The sequence below is a fragment of the Cryptomeria japonica genome, chromosome 1, assembly GCF_030272615.1.
Source record: "Cryptomeria japonica chromosome 1, Sugi_1.0, whole genome shotgun sequence".
NCBI classification, from domain to species: Eukaryota; Viridiplantae; Streptophyta; class Pinopsida; order Cupressales; family Cupressaceae; genus Cryptomeria; species Cryptomeria japonica.
Genome location: NC_081405.1, coordinates 17099996 through 17121360, shown reverse-complemented (window position 1 = coordinate 17121360; position 21365 = coordinate 17099996).

The window sequence follows — 21365 nt, the reverse complement described above, 5'->3', positions numbered from 1 at the left end:
TATCTTGCTCATTTTTGCTCCTTTTTTCGAGCAATTTTTTTTGAAATGGGCCAGAATTTCGTGCTCTCCATAGTGGTGAAGAAATTTTTTGATTTTGATGCATGGTTTTTTCAGAAAATGCAGTTTTTGGTGACTGTACCTGAGTAATCCCAGTTTTTGCAACTTCAAAGGCTTCATTCGGGCTCATACGAACTCCTTTTCAAGTGCCATTTTTTTTGAAAGTGCGTATTTTTTAGTCTACTTTCACATGATGCTATCAAATTGATGCCATTGTAAGTAGAAATTGTACTTTCAGATTTTGGCCATTTTTGGCTCTCTTGGTACTTGTATATTTGCTTCAATCTCAGTTAGATTCATTGCACTATTGGTTGAAGTCTCTTGTATCTCATTTGATAAGTTGTAAAATTTGCATCATAAGCCCACTTTGCCTTGTTTTGCAAGTGGCTCATTGTAATCGCACTAAGTATAAAGTGCCAAAATCATCACTTTGGGGGGGGGTACTTTGATTGAGTGAATTTGGGGGGGTGTCTCTTGTGCTTTTGTGCTCTTGTGTTCCTTCCTTTTTGCTGCTATGGGTTCTTCTAAGTTTCCTCTCTTAACTCCTCATAATTATGCTACTTGGAAAATTGATGCATGGAGTAAACTTATGGAAAAAGGACTCACTCATTACATTGATGGAACTATTGTTGCTCCCACTGATCCTAAGGTTGATCCAGTTGGTCACTTGGATTGGCTTACTAAAAATATCATGGCAATTTGTACCTTAAGAAAGTATGTATCAAAGGATCTCATTTTTCATATTGAGAAGTGTACTCTAATCAAGGATGCTTGGCAAAAGTTTCAAGACTTGTATGGTCAAGCTGATGAGATTAGGGGATATCAAATTGATAGTGATCTCACCATGTTAGATCCCAAGAACTTTGATACTATACAAGATTATGTCACTAAGGCAAATGAGTTGAGGGCACAACTCAAAGATTGTGGCATTGATAAGAAGGATACTCAATTGATATTCAACTTGATAGGCAAGCTTCCACAAGAATATGCAGCATTTGTTTCTAGTTTCCAAACCCATAGGATGACAATGGGTTCAAGCTACAAAATGCCTACATTTGATGCTTTCAATGAAATGTTGATGATGGAACAAACTAAGTTGATAAGCATGGGCATTCTTAAGGCTTCTAAGTCTCAAGCATTAGTGGCAAATCAAGGGAACAAAGGAAATCAAGGAAAGGACAACTCAAACAAGAAGAAATGGCAATCAAAGCCTAAAGAAAAAGCACCATCTTCTCCACAACAAGGAGATTCATCCTCTTCCAAGAGAGATAATTCACCAAAGAGGGAGAGACCTACTTGTGCTTATCGTAAAAAGATTGGTCATGAGGAGCATCGTTGCCATTCTAAGAAGATTGATGAGCTCACACATATCATCAAAAAGCATAACATTGATTTGCCTAAAGTCTACAAGAAGGATGATTCATCAACTTCCACTTCCTCACATTCAAAAGGAAAAGGGAAAGCATTCATGGCTTCTACAAGTGGAAAGACTCACTCTTTTGGAACAAGAAAAGGAAAAGCTCTATGTGCTACTATCAATCATGATTCAGAGAGATGGCTTCTAGATTCAGGGGCTTCTCATCATATGGCATCTTCGCAGTCTATGTTCTCTACATTTGAGCCTTGCACCATGCCACAAATTTTGATGGGAAATCATACATACATGGATGTGATTGGGAAAGGATCTATTGACATTGGGGATAACTCCTTCAATGATGTGTTGTGTGTACCCCACTTGACAAACAATCTCCTTTCTATCTATCAAATCACACATGGCGCAACTAAGAGGGTTGTGGAGTTCACACCTGAGTTAGTTTTCATTAGAGACTTGGAGACTAGAGCTATCATTGCGACCGGGGTGGTTGATCGTGCATCTTGGTTATACTCCTTTTCAGATTTTGTTGATGATGATGATTTCACATTTGATGATTCTACACATGTTGATCACACTTCTTGTGATGGTTCAGATTTTGAGGAGAACTTTGGGCACTTGAACATGGGGATTCTCACATGTGACCCCATTCTTGAGCCTTGTATTTCATCTCCTCATATTGATATCACATCACTTATTGCACCTGATGATGCAGATAGTGCGACAATTTTGCCTTCATGTGATTCAGTGCAGCAGGATATTCATTGTCTTCCAGCTTCAGATTCATGGGATGATTACTTGACAGATATTATAGGTTTGTTTGTGGTATCCTACATTGCAGACTTGGGAGACATCATTGATGACATTCATCTTCTCTTTGATGAAGGTGATCCTTCTTCGATTGTTGCGAGGGAACACTCTGACCCTCTTGTTCATTCTCTACATGATCATTCTTTCGAGGTTGACATGATTGTGGATACTTATGTACAGCAGTTGGAGGAGGTCTCTTTATTTTTTGAGGAGACATGTGAGTCTTTGGGACATGTTCTACATCCATCTCCACTAGATCTTGGAGTGCCTTTTTCAGCAGTGTGGCACAGTTTACCACCTTTGGAGGGGGTATCTTTTAGCATCGACATGGGGACACTTGAGCATTTTTCAGAGATTCCTTTCATCATGAGTTTTCTTCACACATCTTCCCTTCATGATTGGGGAGACTTCATGGACACACCTTTGGTTTTGTTTCTTCCTAAGGGGAGGAATGTTGTTCGTCGTTCATGGAGCAGTTTCTTCATACATCGAGCTTCTATCATTGGTGCAGATTCCACATTGAGGGGGGCTTCCTAGCTTCTCTTCTTCTCTCATATGGGGGGGACTTTTTCCTCACATGGGGTTTTGTTCTTCACATTCTTCTATGAGAGTTCTCTTGTATGTTTTCATCTCTCTTTTGGGGGAGGGTTTTTTCCTATTTGGTTTTTCTCTCTTTCCCCACTTTGTGAGAGTTTTCATTGCATTGGTTTGCATGCATTTGCATTTGTACATGGGTACCTAACATGGCCTCATAGCCGGGACCCATCTTGCATTGCTTAGTTGCATTGTAGACTTAAGTGCATTCCCCTAAGTTGCACTTAAGGGGGGTGGTTGGTGTAAATAATTATTCATCTTGGATATTATTACACTTACTTAAGTTTACTTAGGAAATGCATTTCATAGTAGTTTGGATATGAGACACTTGGGTGTTTGTGCCACATTGGGATAGTGTGTGTAGGAGAAATTCCACCTTTTATGGTGTTGATCTTGTTGTTACACTCCACATTCAGTGGGTAATCCACCTCATGTGGACTATTATATTATTTCTCCTACCTACCCACACCTATTTCCTACCTACCCTTGTTTCTTATTGAGCCACATGTCATGTTTGTGTGCTCACATATCCCTAGCCTTGCCTATATAAGCAGGCTCATCTACATTGTATGTAATAGATATTATTGATCATTTTCTATTGATGAGAATACAGTTTATTCTTATCCTATATTGTGTCTCTATTTTGTACATTTCATTGAGCCCTTGATCTTGGCAAAATCTCACAATAATAGTTATTAACACCCATTCCATTACCAATTTTTTTTTAAAAATATTATTTTAATGATGCTCTATTGGTTCACCCATAAATATTGGAATATTAAGATTAGGCCCAAAACTTGTCCAATCATCTTGAAAATAGAGATGGAGGTTTGCTTTGAATTACCAAAAAATATTTACTAAAAAGATTCTAGATACAAGCTCTTGATCTTAAGATTTTCACTATCCTACCATCCCAAGGCCTAGAAAAAGATTTCTCTACCAAACTAAGGGTATATTTGTCTATGAAATGAGGCACAAAAATAAGTTCCAATAAATACTATATTGAAGCAACCAAGATCAACTTGCAAGATCAAATCATTCTCAATAAAAATCAAAATATATAAAATAACAATATTATCATGCAAGTCTTATAATTAAGGTAATGTACAAAAGAGCCCTACCTATAAAGATAAGGATGAGGAGCTGAGAAGGTAGGACTGAAAGTCTAACTACCCCTCTAAAAGTGAGATACGTGTGGGAAACTTGAGATAAATGTGGATACATATGTAGAGATAAAAGGTAAAAAGTTTATTTAAATGAGCACAAATTTAATTTGAAAGAAAACCAAGTAAGATAAGAACTACTTAGGTATAACGAATTTTCACACTAACACTTTTTAGGTATGGCACATTTCCTAGATACACTTATACATTTGGTGTGTGATAAAAAACTAATAGTGTTTCTTGTTGGCATATCAAACCAATGATTGAAAATAGTCTTTAAAACTCAAATCGATTTTCTTCTATATGTTAAACAATGGGAGTTGGGGGAGGGATTCATGGAAATCGGTCACCATTACAAGGTTAATTCAAATATTTCATTGATTCATAGTTGTTTTTTTTGGATCTCAATTAAGCTAAGGAAATGGTAAAGAAAATGGAAAAAGAGTTGTTTGAGAGCCAATTCTTGGCGATGTCTATCCAACAGACAAAATGGACAAGGTTGGATAGACATTAGCACTGCTAATAAGTGGGGCCTTGTCCATTTTGTCAGCTAGTTAGCCACCGACCCTATTCCTAGGGGTTTGAATGAAGTCGTTGCATATGTGGTACAAGGTGCTAGATTACCTCCCTTAAACATGATTTTCTGGTAAATAATGGACCTCTCATCAAAATTTCCACATAAGGAGGAGCGAAGGTAAAAAAAGGCAATTAAAGGTGTAAAGTTCCTAAAGCAAGCATTGTGCGTAGTAACAACTAATGGTTTTTTTTGCTTAATAAACTTATTTTTAATACTATAATGATGAAGATATTATGTAGTTTGAAATGAAAAATGTGATCACAATATAGATCGCAATTATAATACTAGAAAAAATATGAGAGGTCAAAAGATTATAGTATATAAGTTATTACAATTTTTTTGTAAAGTTGCTTTATTTTCCTTTACTATGAGGTTTTGTCAAAATCCAAAACTATTGTAAAAACTAAAGCATGTATTTTTTTTGTATATATAATAGAAAAGGAAAGGTCACAAAGACCATAATTTACTAGTAATTTGTATACAAAGAATTTGTTTTATTTAAAAATAATAAAATATAAGTAAAATTTATCACTCTTTTTCATTTAATTTATAATATAAATATAATAGATATTTGAAAATTGATATCTCTATCTTTTAACATAAATTTATCTAAGATAAATCTTTTATTAATAATAACATATACTTGTGTGCAATAATTAATGCCGATAAACATTCTATAATGGGGGGTGGAGTGCAATGGTTGAGTGTGTTAATGGTAACTTTTACCTTTAATGTTAAATTTGACAACCATTCACATGTCAAAATATTAATATTGATTATAAACATAATACTTTTAAAATAAAGACCATATAAATAAAATATACTCTTATTAATATTATAAGTTTTAAATAGATATATAAATATAAAATAAAAAAAGATATTTAAAAACAATTAACCAATTTCATAAAAATTAATTTTTAATGATTTTTTGGATTATGAGAAAAAAATCAAAATAAAAAAATTGTTTTAGAAAAAAAAAATCAATTATTTTTGTTTGTAGTAAAAAATTAAAGTAAAATAAAATAAAATACAATATTTATAATAGTTCCAATAGTTCCATTTGATATCTCTCCATATTTTTTTAGATAAATGTATTTAAAATATCTATACTAATATTTATTATAATCCAAATATAACAACTCAAAAATTAATTTAATTATTTAATACCTACCTACTTGATTTAGTTAATTGACCTAAATTCAGTCAAAACTTCTAGAGACTCAATTAAGATAAAATAATAATAAAATATGATATTATAAATGCATTTGCTAATATCCGTCAAAACACGTGAGATATTTGAGACAAGCAAAATTTATTTACGAGTAAAATACTATACCCTTTTGCTTATTTATTAATTCGGCCACAATATTTTTCAATTGTATTTAAGGATTTTGTCTCTTTGACCTGACTTTAACTTAATAATTACATTTTAAAATAAGCATTATATAACAACATAATATTTATCTTTTAAATATTAATAATAATTTATTATTTTGATTTGCGGTGTTATAATATTTGTAAAATTTCTATTGTGTTATATATTATGTCAATTAATTAGTATAAATATTTTAAGTATATATTTAAAAATAAGTAATTAAAATTTTGTTTAAAAAATATTTACTTTTAATTAAAATTGGGGCCGAAGCCGATAAGGTGTACATATCCTACCCCTTGTGATATTTGAACTTGTGACCTCTCTTTCAAGAGTACAAGTTCTTTACCACTAGGCCAACTCAAACTATACTATATTATAATAGTGTAATTAATAATTAATTATTATTAAGATACGACTATATTATTATGTTCTAATATATTCTTATTTTAGGTAGGGACACTTTCAATCTCTCATATTTAATAATATTAGATTGAAATAGTTACAAAGTTAAAATATAAGAGAACAGATTGATAGTTAAACTCAGAGTGACTGGTAGTTGAGAGGTGGAAGTGAGGATATAATTAGCATTAAATAATAATAAATAATAATAAAATATGTGAATATAATGCGCTCACCATAATTACAATTTTTTTTTCACACTTTTATATTATAAGAGAGGGACTCTTCTTATTTATTGTACCCAATTTTAAACTATTTAATTCTTCAATAAGTTATTATTATTAAATTTTTTTTTTTTAATGAATTCTTGAGTAGTTCAATTGTTTTCCACATTTATTTTATCTGATAATCAATTTTCTTTTTTGCATTATCTTTTCAATAGTGATTGTTTCCACTAAGGCAAGAATATGTTCTTGAGTGACATTTTTCACATTGTTTTGAGTTGTAGGCATAAGCATTTTCGATGCACTTTCTTTCCTAACATTTGGTGCTATACAAGCTTTGGAAAACTTTTGATGTTTTATAAAGGTTTTATTTATTGTTTTTGATTAAGGCAAAAACAAGTTTGAAGGGACCCGACACCCTTTACAACCAAATTTTGAATGGATCTGGAATCCTCGACCAAAATGTTGTCATAAAAAAAGAAACATGAAAACACTAGACAACCATGAGATTTTTTGGCTCCCATAGCCATATACATGGGTTTTACAAATATGCTCCCACAACCAAAACAAAAGTTGCTAGAAGCACAACCAACAACTAGCCTAAATCTAGAAAAAGTTTATGCGTAAGCTCCCTCAACCAAAAACCATCAAGATTTGCATATAGCACTACTCTTATAAGAGCGGAGAGTCATATCAAAAGAGGGCTTAGAAAACTTAGCTTTCTTACTCTTAACAGTAATCCAACCCTCTTCCACTTGCACAGCCTTACCATGCCAAGCTTTTTTATTTATTGTTAAGCACTATATACTTAGTATTTATGAACATAATAATGAATTCATGCACTCCTCAAATATTTTATTTGCATTGTGAAGTTGGTATGTTTGTTCATTTCTTTTTTTCACTTTGTTTTTTGTTGGATACATATGCATTTGAAATTTGTTGTAGAATTCTCATGGATTGTTTGCTTGTTGTTTTTTGATATTTGATAGAATCCAACAAATACAATTCAAACCTCTCAATGTTTTTTTTGGATAGTGATATATTTTAGTTTATGTAAAATGTGTCTTTATTTGATGTTGAGTGTTATCTTTAGGTCAAGAGTAATAAGCACAAGTATCATTACCTAATTTGGCAACATTCGAATACATTTTCTTATGCTGGTGAATTTTCTAGTTTGTTCTTTGTTTTTCAATTGGATGGTTCAAGGGAAACATTTGTAGTTTGGTATTGTAATACAAGTGTGCTTGGCTCTATGGTTTACTTCAATAAATAAAGTCAACTTGTTGGTGCTGGAAATCCTTCATCATGTGTGTTACTGATTAGTGCATCTTGGTGTTGGAAATTATTCATCATATGGTTTTGATGTGTGTTGTTGATTGATGAATATGCATTAGGGGACAATATTATATTGCTTTTACAAGTCTCGAGGATTTTTTATTATATAACAACTTGACTTTTTTGGAACATGAAACCCATTATTGTATGGTTCTATAATGTGTTGTTCATTTGTGAGGATGCATTAACAACTTGTATTCTAGTGCTTTATTGAGTTTTGAGGAATTTTTTGGTTTATCTTGTAATTTGAATGGATGGTTCTAGGTAACTACCAGACCTGCATGCAATGTGTATCCCTAGTTTTAAGATATTGATAGTTGTGACGCCATGTCCTATAATGCCTATGCCTTATTGATAATTTGAAATTTGACCATTGGAATTTGACATGTCTTATCCAATATCCAAGCACAAATGTATCATTTGTTTTTTATCCTATATAGTTGGTTGGCGTTGCAAAAATTGCATATTTTCTTTTGAAGTATGTGATTTATTAAGTGAATTGTAGTTGTATCTATGGTTATGGTTGAACCATTATAGAATTAGTTATTTCATCTTATTTTGGTTTGAAACTTTAATTATTTAACTTTTAAATTAGTGTCGTTGTTGCATAAAGCGTCAGACTCTATACATTACAAGTTTTCATGGAGGTTTTCCAAGATAAATTACAAGTTTAGGAATAAGTAGAATGCTTCACGTGGAATATTAGTTCAATATTTATTATCAATGAAGTGACATTTATCATAATCTTGAAAGGAAAAAGTTTCTTAAATGCATCATTTCATGTTTTTTTATCACGAGCAGGCATTGTTTTCCTATTGCTTGCTATTTGACTACATATTACTAACATCCATAAAAGAATACAAGATTAAGTCTAATCTCAAATTTAGATAAGCCACAATCATAATGCAAGGATAAAATAAACATTGATCACATGGTTATTTCTTTTACCTTACAGATATGAATTTAGCTACTGGATTAGACTAGATTGTGGCTATGGACTCATTAAATCAGAGAGTCATTTATTTTGCATTTCTAATATGAGATTAGCTACCATATCATACTATAATTTGACTATGAGCTTGTAGTGAGATTGATTTTTGTTTCATTCTTTTTGAAAAAAACCTATTTTTGCATCCTACTTATTTTAGGGAAAAATATTCCATCCTCACCCTTCATGGTCTATATCTTTTCACCTGTTTCCACATTCACTTCAAATTAAGGTTGTTGTTGTTGAGGTTGGAACAAATCCATATTGCCCTTCCCCCCTCCACTAATCTTTTCACTATTCCAACACGGGGTTAAATGCCCTCATAATGCTAAATAACGTCACCAAGTATCTTCTCATCCACACCAAAAAATAAAATTATGAAAAAAGAATTTTTTATTGATGAAATGGGGGTTGGAAAAGAATCCATATCCTTTAAAGTGATAATTTGGTTGGATAAGCTTCACAAAAAAACATGATGCCAAACATTTCCAAGTTTAATAGGTGAGGAAAGAGAATTGTTGGTTAATTCTATCTTTAGTGAAGTACTACAAAAGATAGCCCTCTCATGAAACACATTGGATACCTTACCCATGATTGCAAGTTCTTAGTCAAATGTATATTTTTGAACAAAAGATGCTAAAACAAAATTCTACTCCATCCTAACCTCACTTTTGGCACTTAAAATCAAACCCAACAAAATTGGACCAATGAAATTCTACAAAGATTTTATTCAAGGAGCACAAACAATAAGCATTATACTAATTTCTCTTATAATTCAAGCCTCTGCTGGGGAAGGACAATTGCTAACATCTTCATTTTGAACTTTAACATATTCAAAATTGTATATTAGATAGAACATTTCCCAGATGACCATTGGGATTAGAAAGTAGGTTTGGTAATAAAAATGACACAAATATTTTCGGAGAAAAGAGGAGAAATTTTATAGTTCAAAACATCAGCCATGCATTTCTCCAAAGATTATGCTAAAGTACTCAACATCTCATTTTTTCCTTTGCTATCATGAAATCTTAAAAAAAGAATTTTTTTTAGGAATTACAAAAGTAGAACACATTAACTAAATTGTATCCTTAATGTCTATAGGCTATACATTAGTAATTGCAGTCTATCTCTAACATAATGGAGAGCATGGACCAACCTAGACTTGAACCTAGGCCCTTCCAAGTGCATCGCTAGGTGCTCTTGCATTTGAGCTACCGACCTGATATGGTTTGAGGATTCTAGAGCGTGAACTAAACTTCCATTACTAAATTTAAAATACAAATGGTTCAGTTCACTTTGTTTGGATTTGATGCCATGTCAAAAAGTACAATACCAATAAAGATTCTATCCTAAAATCTCTTTGTTGCACCTTTGGTTGCTTTGCCATTTGGACTATTAGCTCAATATAATTGGAGATTATATAGAATGTACTTTTGCCACTGAGTTCAATTTCATCAGTTCACCTTACTCTAAGTCTTTTTTAATGAAAACAAATCAAACAAAACCAGAACAATTCTTTCAGTCTTTGTCTACCCTACACTCCTTGTTTTATTTACTTATGAGTTAATTTTATTTAAGTGAATATATACTTCTTTTTTACTTTAATATAATTGTTTATGCTGAATTTGAATCCTATTTGTAAACCCCAAAGAGATCCAACCAAATCGTAATTCTACAAACTAATTCAACATAACATCAATAGAGATCTACCATGCATGTAAATAACAATGAAATAATAATGATTATACCATTCACGCACAAAGTAGGCTTTCTCCATTGTTTTCCTATACTCCATGATCTTGTATTTGATGTTGTTGCTCTTAGATTTGTGTTGCACTTGCACACAAGCTCAAGGAAGAACAAATATGGTTGTGATGATGTAAAGATATGATGAAAAGATGATGTGATGATGTATGCTAGAATGCTTTTGATAAAATATAAGTATGCTCCAAGTATGCTATATGGAAAGAGAGAGGAAGAAGCTCTTTTATAGAGAATATCCTAAAAACAAAGGGTTAGGATTAAGAGGTTAAAAGATGAAATGAAGGGCTAGGATTAAGGAGTAGGTATTAAGGGAGACATGTCATCGTGTGGATAAGAAGAAAAGGCTACATGAATTAAATAAATAAATAATTTAAACATTTAATTAGTTAATAGAAAGGTTACATACATTAAATAAATAAATAATTTGGAAAAGAGGGAATGGGATTAAATAAATATTAAATATTTATTTAAATTATAAAGAAGAGGCTTAGTGAATTAATTAAATAAAATAAAATATTTATTTAATTAATAAAAGAAATTAAGATAAAATTTATAACTAACTAAATAATAAATATTAATTTAATTAAAGGACAATTTTAGATGTCTACATTTTGCCCCTCTTTGAGACAACGTAGTTTATCATGTTGTTTCAAAGAATAAAAGTTAACTGATACATGCCCCAGTAAGGAAGGTGATATGCCCCTTGAGAGATTGGGTGAAAATTCGGCAAAATGTTTGGGCAATCTCTCAACAGAAAGAGAGGATATGGCAAACAAAGTTTAGGTGCCCAAAAATCTTTTTGGCATTTAATTTAGAACCTTGACAACGCTTGGATCCAATATAATTAAAAAAATCCTAAATAACTCTTATATGGCTATATTAATCAAAGATATTAAAATAAGTCAACATTAAGATTACTTGTGAGTTGGGATTCTCTTATATCATTTTCTTAGTGCCATTGTCCATATTACCAATATGAGCACATATTTTGTAGAAATCGCCCATATACTCATATATAGATGTATCTCTATAGCACAGGTTCTGGATATTATTGTGCAAATCCATCACAGAATTGGTCAACATGAACTTCCCCTTGAGTTTAGTCATCATGTGATCCTACTATGAGGTCTTACATTTCTCATTTTGCACATATTTTTTTAATTAATTCCCACCACAAGTAGATGTTCCCTTTCAACTTCATGATACTATTATTGATTTTAAATGGGTCCTTAATTTATTAAAATTTGAGGTGTTTATCCATCTCATCCATCCAATCAATCTTATAAATTTAAGTTCTAGATTATCTTGGGAATCAAACCTTATCTTGCACTATTCATTTAACAAGGTTATTGTTGATATTTCCTTTCCCTAATTTTCTCAGCATTTTTTGAATGCATAACACCACCTTGTGGGTCATGACCTTCTCCTTTGTCATAATTTAAACCTACGTCACAACTAGACCTCTTCTCTATGTAGTTTTATCGACCTTAATTTATGCTTGAATGGAGCTCAATGCATCAAACAAATTTGGAATGTAGGTAACTTGTTGGTTTCTTACACCTCACATTCCTACTTTATGAGTCATCCCTCTGGTGCACTCCTAGTGACAACACTTGAAACAAATGCTTGGTGAGTAAAACTCTCACAAGATTACCTATAACACTTAGTACACATAGTTGGGTGCTAGATTGGTGCAGTGACAATCCACAAGCTGAATAAAAAATCATCTCATAGGAACATAAAGTAAATAATAGAAGCTAAAACAAAGAAGAAAATAATGGAAATTAGACAATATGAAGCAAATAAAATAATAGAAAATAAAAAGAATTACATAAATACATCAATTTTTGAAACCCTAATGCCTATGCTACTCAACTACCTGCAAAAATATGCAAACTCTACATTTACAATAATCCCTAAGCTCTCCATACATCCAATCTACAATCCAAATTTGTTAAATTAATTCACCAAAAGAACTAAACCATTTGAACAACTTTGAATTCTTATATAGTAATAGGAACCTACACCACCATATAGGATTGAAAAAGGTCACTAAAACAAATGCATCATTAAAAAATACCCATTTAGCAAAGTTCCATATGACATTGTAACAAATGGCCATTCCTTAATAAATCTGAACCTAATATTTTTGTTACCTTCCACAACTAACACACAATTAGAAGATCTAATCGTTATTATCCAAAAAATTTGCTCTAGTGAAAAGACCTTCCCAACATCTAACTCCAACCGATTTCTCAAAGGCATGCACAAACAATAGATTATGCAATGAGATAAGAAAACATGAAATCAATGATATGTGACAATCTGTTATAGGGTTCAAGAGTAATGATTATGTGTTCTAAATAGAGATATACAGGGATGCACCATAACAATAAAGTGTGTAGGATATTTTCCAACAACAAAATAACACAAGTGCATGGTATGTGTGTGTGTGTGTGTGTGTGTGTGTGTGTGTGTGTGTGTGTGTGTGTGCGTGCGCGTGTGTGCGTGTGTGTGTGTGTGTGTGTGTGTGTGCGCGTGCGTGCGTGCGTGTGTGTGTGTGTGTGTGTGTGTGTGTGTGTGTGTGTGTGTGTGTGTGTGTGTGTGTGTGTGTGTGTGTGTGTGTGTGTGTGTGTGTGTGTGTGTGTGTGTGTGTGTGTGTGTGTGTGAGACAGAGAATCACATTGGCATGAGGATTCTCTTACATTAAAATGGAAGAATAGTGGGATATTTATTTTTTCAAAGAATAGTTTTACAATTTGTTCTTCATTAAAATAAATTCACAATCATACAATAATGGTATAGATTGAATGGATAATGCTTGACAAAATTTTAAAAAAATTGGATATCAAGAGTGTGAGAATGAATAAGATATTATTCAAGAATGTGAAAAATGAATTTATATAAAGATTCATAATAATTAACTTTTGAAAAAATAGAAATAATTAGGGTTCTAATGATCACCAAGATCCAAATTAAAAAATTAAACAAAGACACAAGGACTTAAGCATACTAGTGTCCATGTTGAATCAAGTTGCCAACTTAAAGGTAGGAGTATAAGATAACATTCTAATGAATTTCGTATTTCCACTATATATTTTTTATGGGTAATTTGGTTTTAAAAGTTCTAATGATACCCTAACATATCCATGAGAATTCAAACCAAAATGAGTGCATATATGTAAGATAAACATTACAAAGCATGTAAATTTTTATCTTACATTTTGTCCCCATTTTAACAAGTTAATGGAGGAAAAGTGGGTCCACATTTGGTGGAAAGATCATATGGATTTAAAAGGAAGAAATATTTGTTTTAGAAGAATTTTATTTTTTTTAAAGCCCAAACATATATATGGATATTTGTTTGGGTTCCATGACTCTTTATTAATGGACATCCATTTGTAATGAATATGATTTTTTTTAAATATAGACTTTTTTCGTATCCTTGACCCCATTTTTTTTTCAATGACAAAAAATGGCTTGATAGAGGAAAGTATAACAAGTATTCCCACTTGGAATGCTTGATAGCATCTCAATTTGACATCCTCACTCCACAAGAGCTAGGTTATAGGGTCTTGAGGTAAGCATCTATCTAGTACAAGCACTTTTATGTTTTTTTAGTTCTTCCCTATTTTATAATGTAAATGCATTTTTGGAACCCTAAAACCTTAGACTAAAATATAAACCATATAACCAAAACCCTTAGTCTAAACCTTAAGTCCTAGCTCCTTTGTACATTTAGGCCTCATTTTTCCCATCACTAATAACCAACTCAAGAGATCTTCAAGTTGGCCCCCTTTTGTCAAAATTTCCGAAGTGTTTTTATCCTCCTCTCCATGTTTCTAACATATGTTGGAAGTTGTGAAATCTTAATAAGATTCTAATTTTAGGTTATATTTGGTCATTTTCAAGTGTTTCTACAAAATTCAAGACTTTTAGCAAACTATTAAATATTTTCTACTAGTCATAGTATTCAGTTCTAGTGTCTAGTCTTGCTTAAAAGTTTCATATAACTGGTCTATCACTTCCCTCATTTCTTCCATCTCCATTCCTATTATTTATTTACTGTATTTTGAGGCGAAACAAGATATTTGTCTCATCCATTAACTTTATCCACTTTCATATCAAATGTTTGAATGTTCATAGCCTATCCTCTTGTATAGAATTTTATGTGGAACTAGGCTTCTTCCTTTTCCCTTCCACTTCATCCAATTAACATGTCTAATTTTCACTCACATTTTCTATGTTCCTTCTAGTTTGTATTTATGGAATTTATCACACATTAAGACATATGCAACTCCATCCTAATGTCCACCTCCATCATCCACTTTTGTATTGAGTTATTGCAAAGGTCTAGATAAAATCTTTTGCTACTTATTTCTTCCTATGTGGACCTTAACCTAACTTTTGGATATTGCTCCTTTAACTCAAACATACCATCCTGATATCTAGTCTGACACCTTTTTCCCGTATCTTCACTTATACATTTCATTCTCTTTTCACGAATTTTGTCGAGTTTCAATGTTCATATAGGCCTCTATTACAGCCCGATTCCAAATATTTTTTACAAGAAAGTCTCACATCTCTCTTTTCACTTGTAGTTCTTCATCAAGTTTTTGTATATTTCCCATATCACACTTATTTAGTCCAACCACCCCCAAACCATTCCAAAAGTTACCATAAATTCCTTATTTGAATTATACAACGAACAAGTTGGTCTTTATTGCCCAGAAAACCTTGCTTACCCAAGTGTGCAAATCTAAGTTTAAATTCAATTATGGATGATTAAGATTACCAATTCACTATTAATTCTATTGATTTTTTGACATGGATGATATCTATGTAAGCTCTAGGCCACCATTTCTTTTGATTTCATGAGATTTTGATTTTTCTACATGGAGTCAATGACCAAGCATAGTGCTATAAATATGAATTCATTTGATAAAACAAAGGTTGGTCATTTCATAATTTCACACAAGTACAAGTGATAAAGAGATTCTATAATTCTAGATCTTTCACATCCAATTGTTTATTCATCGACTCATTTTACAGATCATACAGATGTAGCAAATATTTTATGTAATGCCCCCCCATCCATCCTTTGTGATTGGATGTGTAAGATATTTATGAGTTGTCGTGCTCTTGATATTCCTTGTGTCTTGTTGTATTCTTCATCTTGATACTCTCTTTATCATTGGTAGATTCATTATGATTACTTTGAGGACGTTGGATTCTATGTTCTGGAATAATTATTGAAGTTAGATATATGCCATGAGTAATATTCATATGGGTTAGTGATTATGTTTCTTTATGAATTAGTTATGTTACGTGATGCATCTCATGATATGATTACTAACCCATGTACTAATGGATCTAGTTACACTATGAGATGTGATTGATTATGATGATTGCAGTGTATGAAGATTTGATTTATGCATTATCTGTTTGTTCTTGATTGTGGTGTGAGGGGATGATATCTTATCACTCTATTAGGAGAGACATGTGATGTCACGACTTCCCTTCTCTGGTGTGGGTGTATTTATTATATATGTTATATTTGTATATGCGTTCATCTATAATGCAGGGTTGTAGGTACAAGGCATTGACCCCGCTTGGTTCTACAAGTTTGAGCATGCCTAAACAATCTCGATGGTGGTTGTGGGAGATAGCATATTGGCCCAATTGACCTAACCTTTAACATTTTCTCTACACCAGGGCAATGATCAGTGTCATGTGTTTACTAAATCGGAATGCCATCAAGGCAACATTCGATAACCCTAGTTGTGTATGTGTAGTATAAGTTAAGTCGGTCGAGTGTGATCCCTGATTTGTTTTGCGTCATGGTTAAATTAAAAAATTATAATTATTATTGGTAATTAAATAAAGAGGTTTAATTAAATAAACAGTTAAAATCGACTATAAAGATAAAGTTATATTTATATTGTAGCATCGAATAAAGGAATGTATTGATATGTATATTTACAATGTTGTTATATAGAGCCTAATAAGACTCAGAGGTTAAATTTTCCCTTTTATCGGTGTAGTTTCCTCCCTGATTATTTGATGGGGGTTTAGGGGCAGTGCCCCTTGCGGGGCTCAAATGAATTTTATTATTTTAGAAAGGCATCAAGTGTTATTTTTCTATTGGCTAACATATTGTAACCCTAATTTTTGAAACCAGCATAAGTCTTGTTACAACGAATAAGGTTTAGGGTTTTTGTAGAGAATTTTGTACCATTTTTGCAACGGTATTGAGTTGCAAGGGATTGCTAGTTGTAATCAGTTTGATTTACTAGATAATAATATTGGACTCTCTGTTTGGTGGATGTAGCTCGAGTTTGGATGAACCGCGTTAAATATTGTCTCTTCATTGTTATTATTTCTATATTTTTCATTCCTCTATTTAATATATATCTGCATATAATTGGTTTTTTCTGCATGTAATTCCTAACATACAAAACCATATTAATATAGTTAATTAACTATTATAGTTAATTAATTAAGTTATTAAATTAATTCTATATTATTAAATGGTTCAAAATTAAATGTTATTAATTAATTAAGTTATTAAATAAATCCTATTTTATAAAAAACTAATAGTTTAAAGTTTAAGGTGGAATTAATATTTCAATTGCTTATTTGTTAGTAATGGTTGGTTTGGCCGGTTTTGGGAAATTTATATCTCTTGAACTCTTTCTGAGGAGGGGGGTTCTTCAGGTGGTTTGAAAAAAAAAAAAAGATTAGCAATTGGGACTTGTTTTGGTGGAGAGGATCGTATAGAGGATATTTGGGCTAATTTGGTAGATTGCAAAACATTTTTTTGATTAAGGTAAAAACAGGTTTTGAAGGGACCTGAAACCCTTTAACAATAAAGCATGGAGTAGTTTAGACTTAACAAGATATTAAGCCAAAAAGAGACCACAAAAGACCATACTGCCCCATAAGATATTCAATAAGCCTCAAAACAGAGAGGGGGAAAAAAAATGACATACCAAAATAACAGAAACTACAAAACAACAAAGAAAACTAGACAACAAAAAAGCCAACAGTAACAGACCTAGAGAAGAGGTAGTAGAGCACCAGCACTAGTCCAGTAGATTCATTGATTGTGCCATCTCTATTTCAATATTGATCATTGTATTGGTGATCTTCTTTAACTTCTGGAAATCAGGAGGAGATCCCACTACCTTTCTCTTCAAGGCGCCTCTCATTCTTTTGTTGGGGCCCGAGGAGATGTCCTGATCATTTTTGGTGTCCACATCCATAATATCTTTAATTGGAATTGTTCTTCAATAGCCCCAAACTGGAAGAGACCACAAAGGAACTCCAAGTGCACCCAAAATACGTGCGAAGAGAAGCCTCTAGAATGAAAATTAATGCATGGTGCCCATGACGTGTTCATAACACAACAAGCTCAAAAAACACTCATGGCAAATTAAATTCTCTACGGGTTAGGCTATCTAGCCTTAATAGCCCCCTCACTTCATCATCCAATGAGTCCCCTTTTCGCCATATAATTTTATCATAAGCTTAAACTCCAAAGTTGGAGAAATAGTCCACAACTTTATTACCTTCCCTATATATGTGGGAGATGTGATGACTTTTGAGAGAGTCAATTATTTTATGGGATGAGCCAATCCAGCTAGCAATATTCCATGAGGGATTGACTTCTTTTTTGAGACACTGAATAATGTTTTTAGAATCCCTTCAATCCACACCTTAGTACAATCTGTTTGTTTAGCAAGCAAGAGAGCCTGGTAGGCGCCAATGGCTTCAGCATCGTGGTTTGACTGGCTACCCAAGGGGAGAACCACTGCCCAAATACAAGTGCCATTATAAACCCTAATCACTCCCCCACACTCAGCAGGACCTAAATTTCCCTTCGCTACCCCATCAAAATTAATTTTAACCCAACTCGAAGGAGGCACATACCAAGAAGTTTCATCACGGGTTTTTTTGATAGTCTCGGAGACTCTAGCAATATCCAACTGAATTTACCAAGCCTTTGCAATCCTGTAATCATAGTCAGTGCAACTTTGACCCTCACTTCTCAACTGGAAACTTTTAAGGCAATTAAAGTTTTCCTTCATAGTTATGTAGATTTTTTGGAAAACAATTTCAGCATAAAAGGTAGAGTCTCTAAAGATCTTGTTGCTCATATCTTTCCATATACCCTGAACAAGATGAGGAAGGGTATAAAGCCAAAGTCTTTTGATTACTTGATTTTTACTAGGAGCTTTCCATTCAAGGAACAAATCGGACATAGAGGAAGGAAAAACCCAACAAAGATTCCAGAGTTGAAACATTCTCCCCAAAATTTCCTGAGCAAAGGGGCACCCAATAAAAATATGGTAAATAGACTTTGCATTATCCATACAGAGAAGACAAATGTTGGGAAGAAAAAAACCCCTTTTGCATAAATTTTCAGTGGTAAGGATCTTGTTTTGGAGAAGAATCTAGGTGAAGATATTAACTTTTGGGGTAAGATTTTTAATCCAGGCCTTAGCCCAAACAAGGCTAGAGGAATTATGATTCCAAGAGAGAATAGAAAAAGTAGAGGAGACTAAATACAAACCATTTGGATCAACTTTCCACACCATCTTGTCCTCCGACTAGTTCACACAGACCAAATTTAGAAGAATTTGAAGAGGGTGTAAATCCAAACTAATCTAGACCAGATTAACCTAGCAACCATTCCTCTAGTAATCCACGACCATGTGGCCAAAATATTCCGATGCACTTATCTCTGAAGGGATTGAAAGAAATGTTAAGACTAAGAGGCTCATTTCCAATCCAAAAGTCATCCCAAAAGTTAATACTAGAACCATTACCCAACTTCCATCCAACACCTTTCGTAGCAAGACTTCTGACCTTAATAATGTTGTTCCAAAGATAGGATCCTCGGGGCAAGCAATCTGAGGTGATGAAATGCTTGAAAGAGGTAACTTGACCGAAGTATTTACTATGCAATATCGAATTCCATTCCATTCTACTAGAAAAAATTCTCCACACCTGCTTCGCAAGCAACGCCTCATTAAAAGATCTTGTCTCGTAATCCAAGGCCTCCTAACTTCTTAGGCTTACACACCTCATTCCAGGCTATCAAATGAATTCTCTTTCTATTCTCAACACCAAACAACAAGAACCTCTTTTGAATGCCATTAATTAAATCAGCAATTTAGCTGGAATTTTGAAGAGACTCAAAGCATAGAGAGGGAGGTTCTGCAAAGTAGACTTCAATAATTGAATTTCCCCAACCTAACTGAGAAGAGAACCCTTCCAGCCAGCGATCTTCTTATTAAATTTGTCTACAAGAGACAACCAAAAATAGTCTAGCGGTGAAGTTCCCAAAAGAAGACCAAGGTAAATTGAAGGGAAATCCCGAATACAACACCTCGAGATATTAGCTATTCTTTGTTGTCTTTCAGCTGGAGTATTGAGAAAAAGAGAAAACATTTACCTTTATTAATAAACTACCCTAATGCTTCTTCATAAGTAACAATAACCGTTTTGATAGTTCTGGCCTCTCCAACCACTGAAGTTCCCAGAAGAATTATATCGTCAGCAAACTGTTGATGAGAGAAAATAGTGTCAACACCTAAAACTTGCACAATGAATTTAGTGAATTTTGTTCATTTAATTATCCCTATTTCTTCCAATTAATTAAATTAAGATTTAATTAATATCCCTATTCTTCTAATTAGCCTATTAATCAAATTAAAGATTTGATTAAATCAATTACCTCTAGCCTAACCTATTAATTGAACTAAGGTTTGATTAAGTACCCTTAGCCATTTAATTGAATAAATCTTATTTATTTAATTAAAATCCCCCCACTTGCAAAATCCTACAAATGCGAGTTGCATCCCCTTTTTGGCTAAATTAAATCAATTTTAATTTTCCAAAATTCCCAATTTCCCTCACCCACTTGCAAAATCCTACATCCCCCTAATCATTCTTCTAGAATCCTTCTAATCCCATCCTAATCATGTCCTAATCTCCTAATCATGTCCCATCCCTAAATTTGGGGGAGTCACTTCTCCAAATTTGGGGACAGTCTTCAAAATGTGTTGAAGACTCTACCTTCTTCAACAAGCTAACTTGTTGAGTTCCCCAAATTTGTAAGGCTCTTACAAATTAGCCCCCAAATTCTTCTAAGGCATTTAATGCCTCATACAAGCCCACACCCCTTAGCTACGATGGTTGTCCCTTTACCATTTTTCCATGTTGCACAAGAGTTTACCCCTTGGGTAATAGCATGCCTCCCTGGTTAATGACATTATCCAATGATATCACTCCTTGAGGTTATCCTTGATTGCTTGTTTAGCATCCTCTCAAGCCCACTCAAGGTGACATTTGTCAACTTGGGATTGGATTGAATCTCTCCCATGGATTCATAACTTCCTATCCTAGCCCTTCTTGAGATTACTTCATAACCATCCATTTCTCTATTTTGCCTATAAATAGAGCCCATTCCTTCTTCAAATGATATGCAATCCTCTTGTGCATCCAAATTATAGTCATTTTTCAGGTTAAGGGGCTCATTCAAGTCATCTTCAAGCATCCATCTCATAGCATTTAGATTCATTTTAGCTCATTTTTTTAGCTTAATTCCACATCTTTTCTAGCATTGCATAATCACGTAGCTCAATTAACGCATCTAGCATCATCTTAGCTTTCAATTTGGAACTCATCTAGCACCTTAAT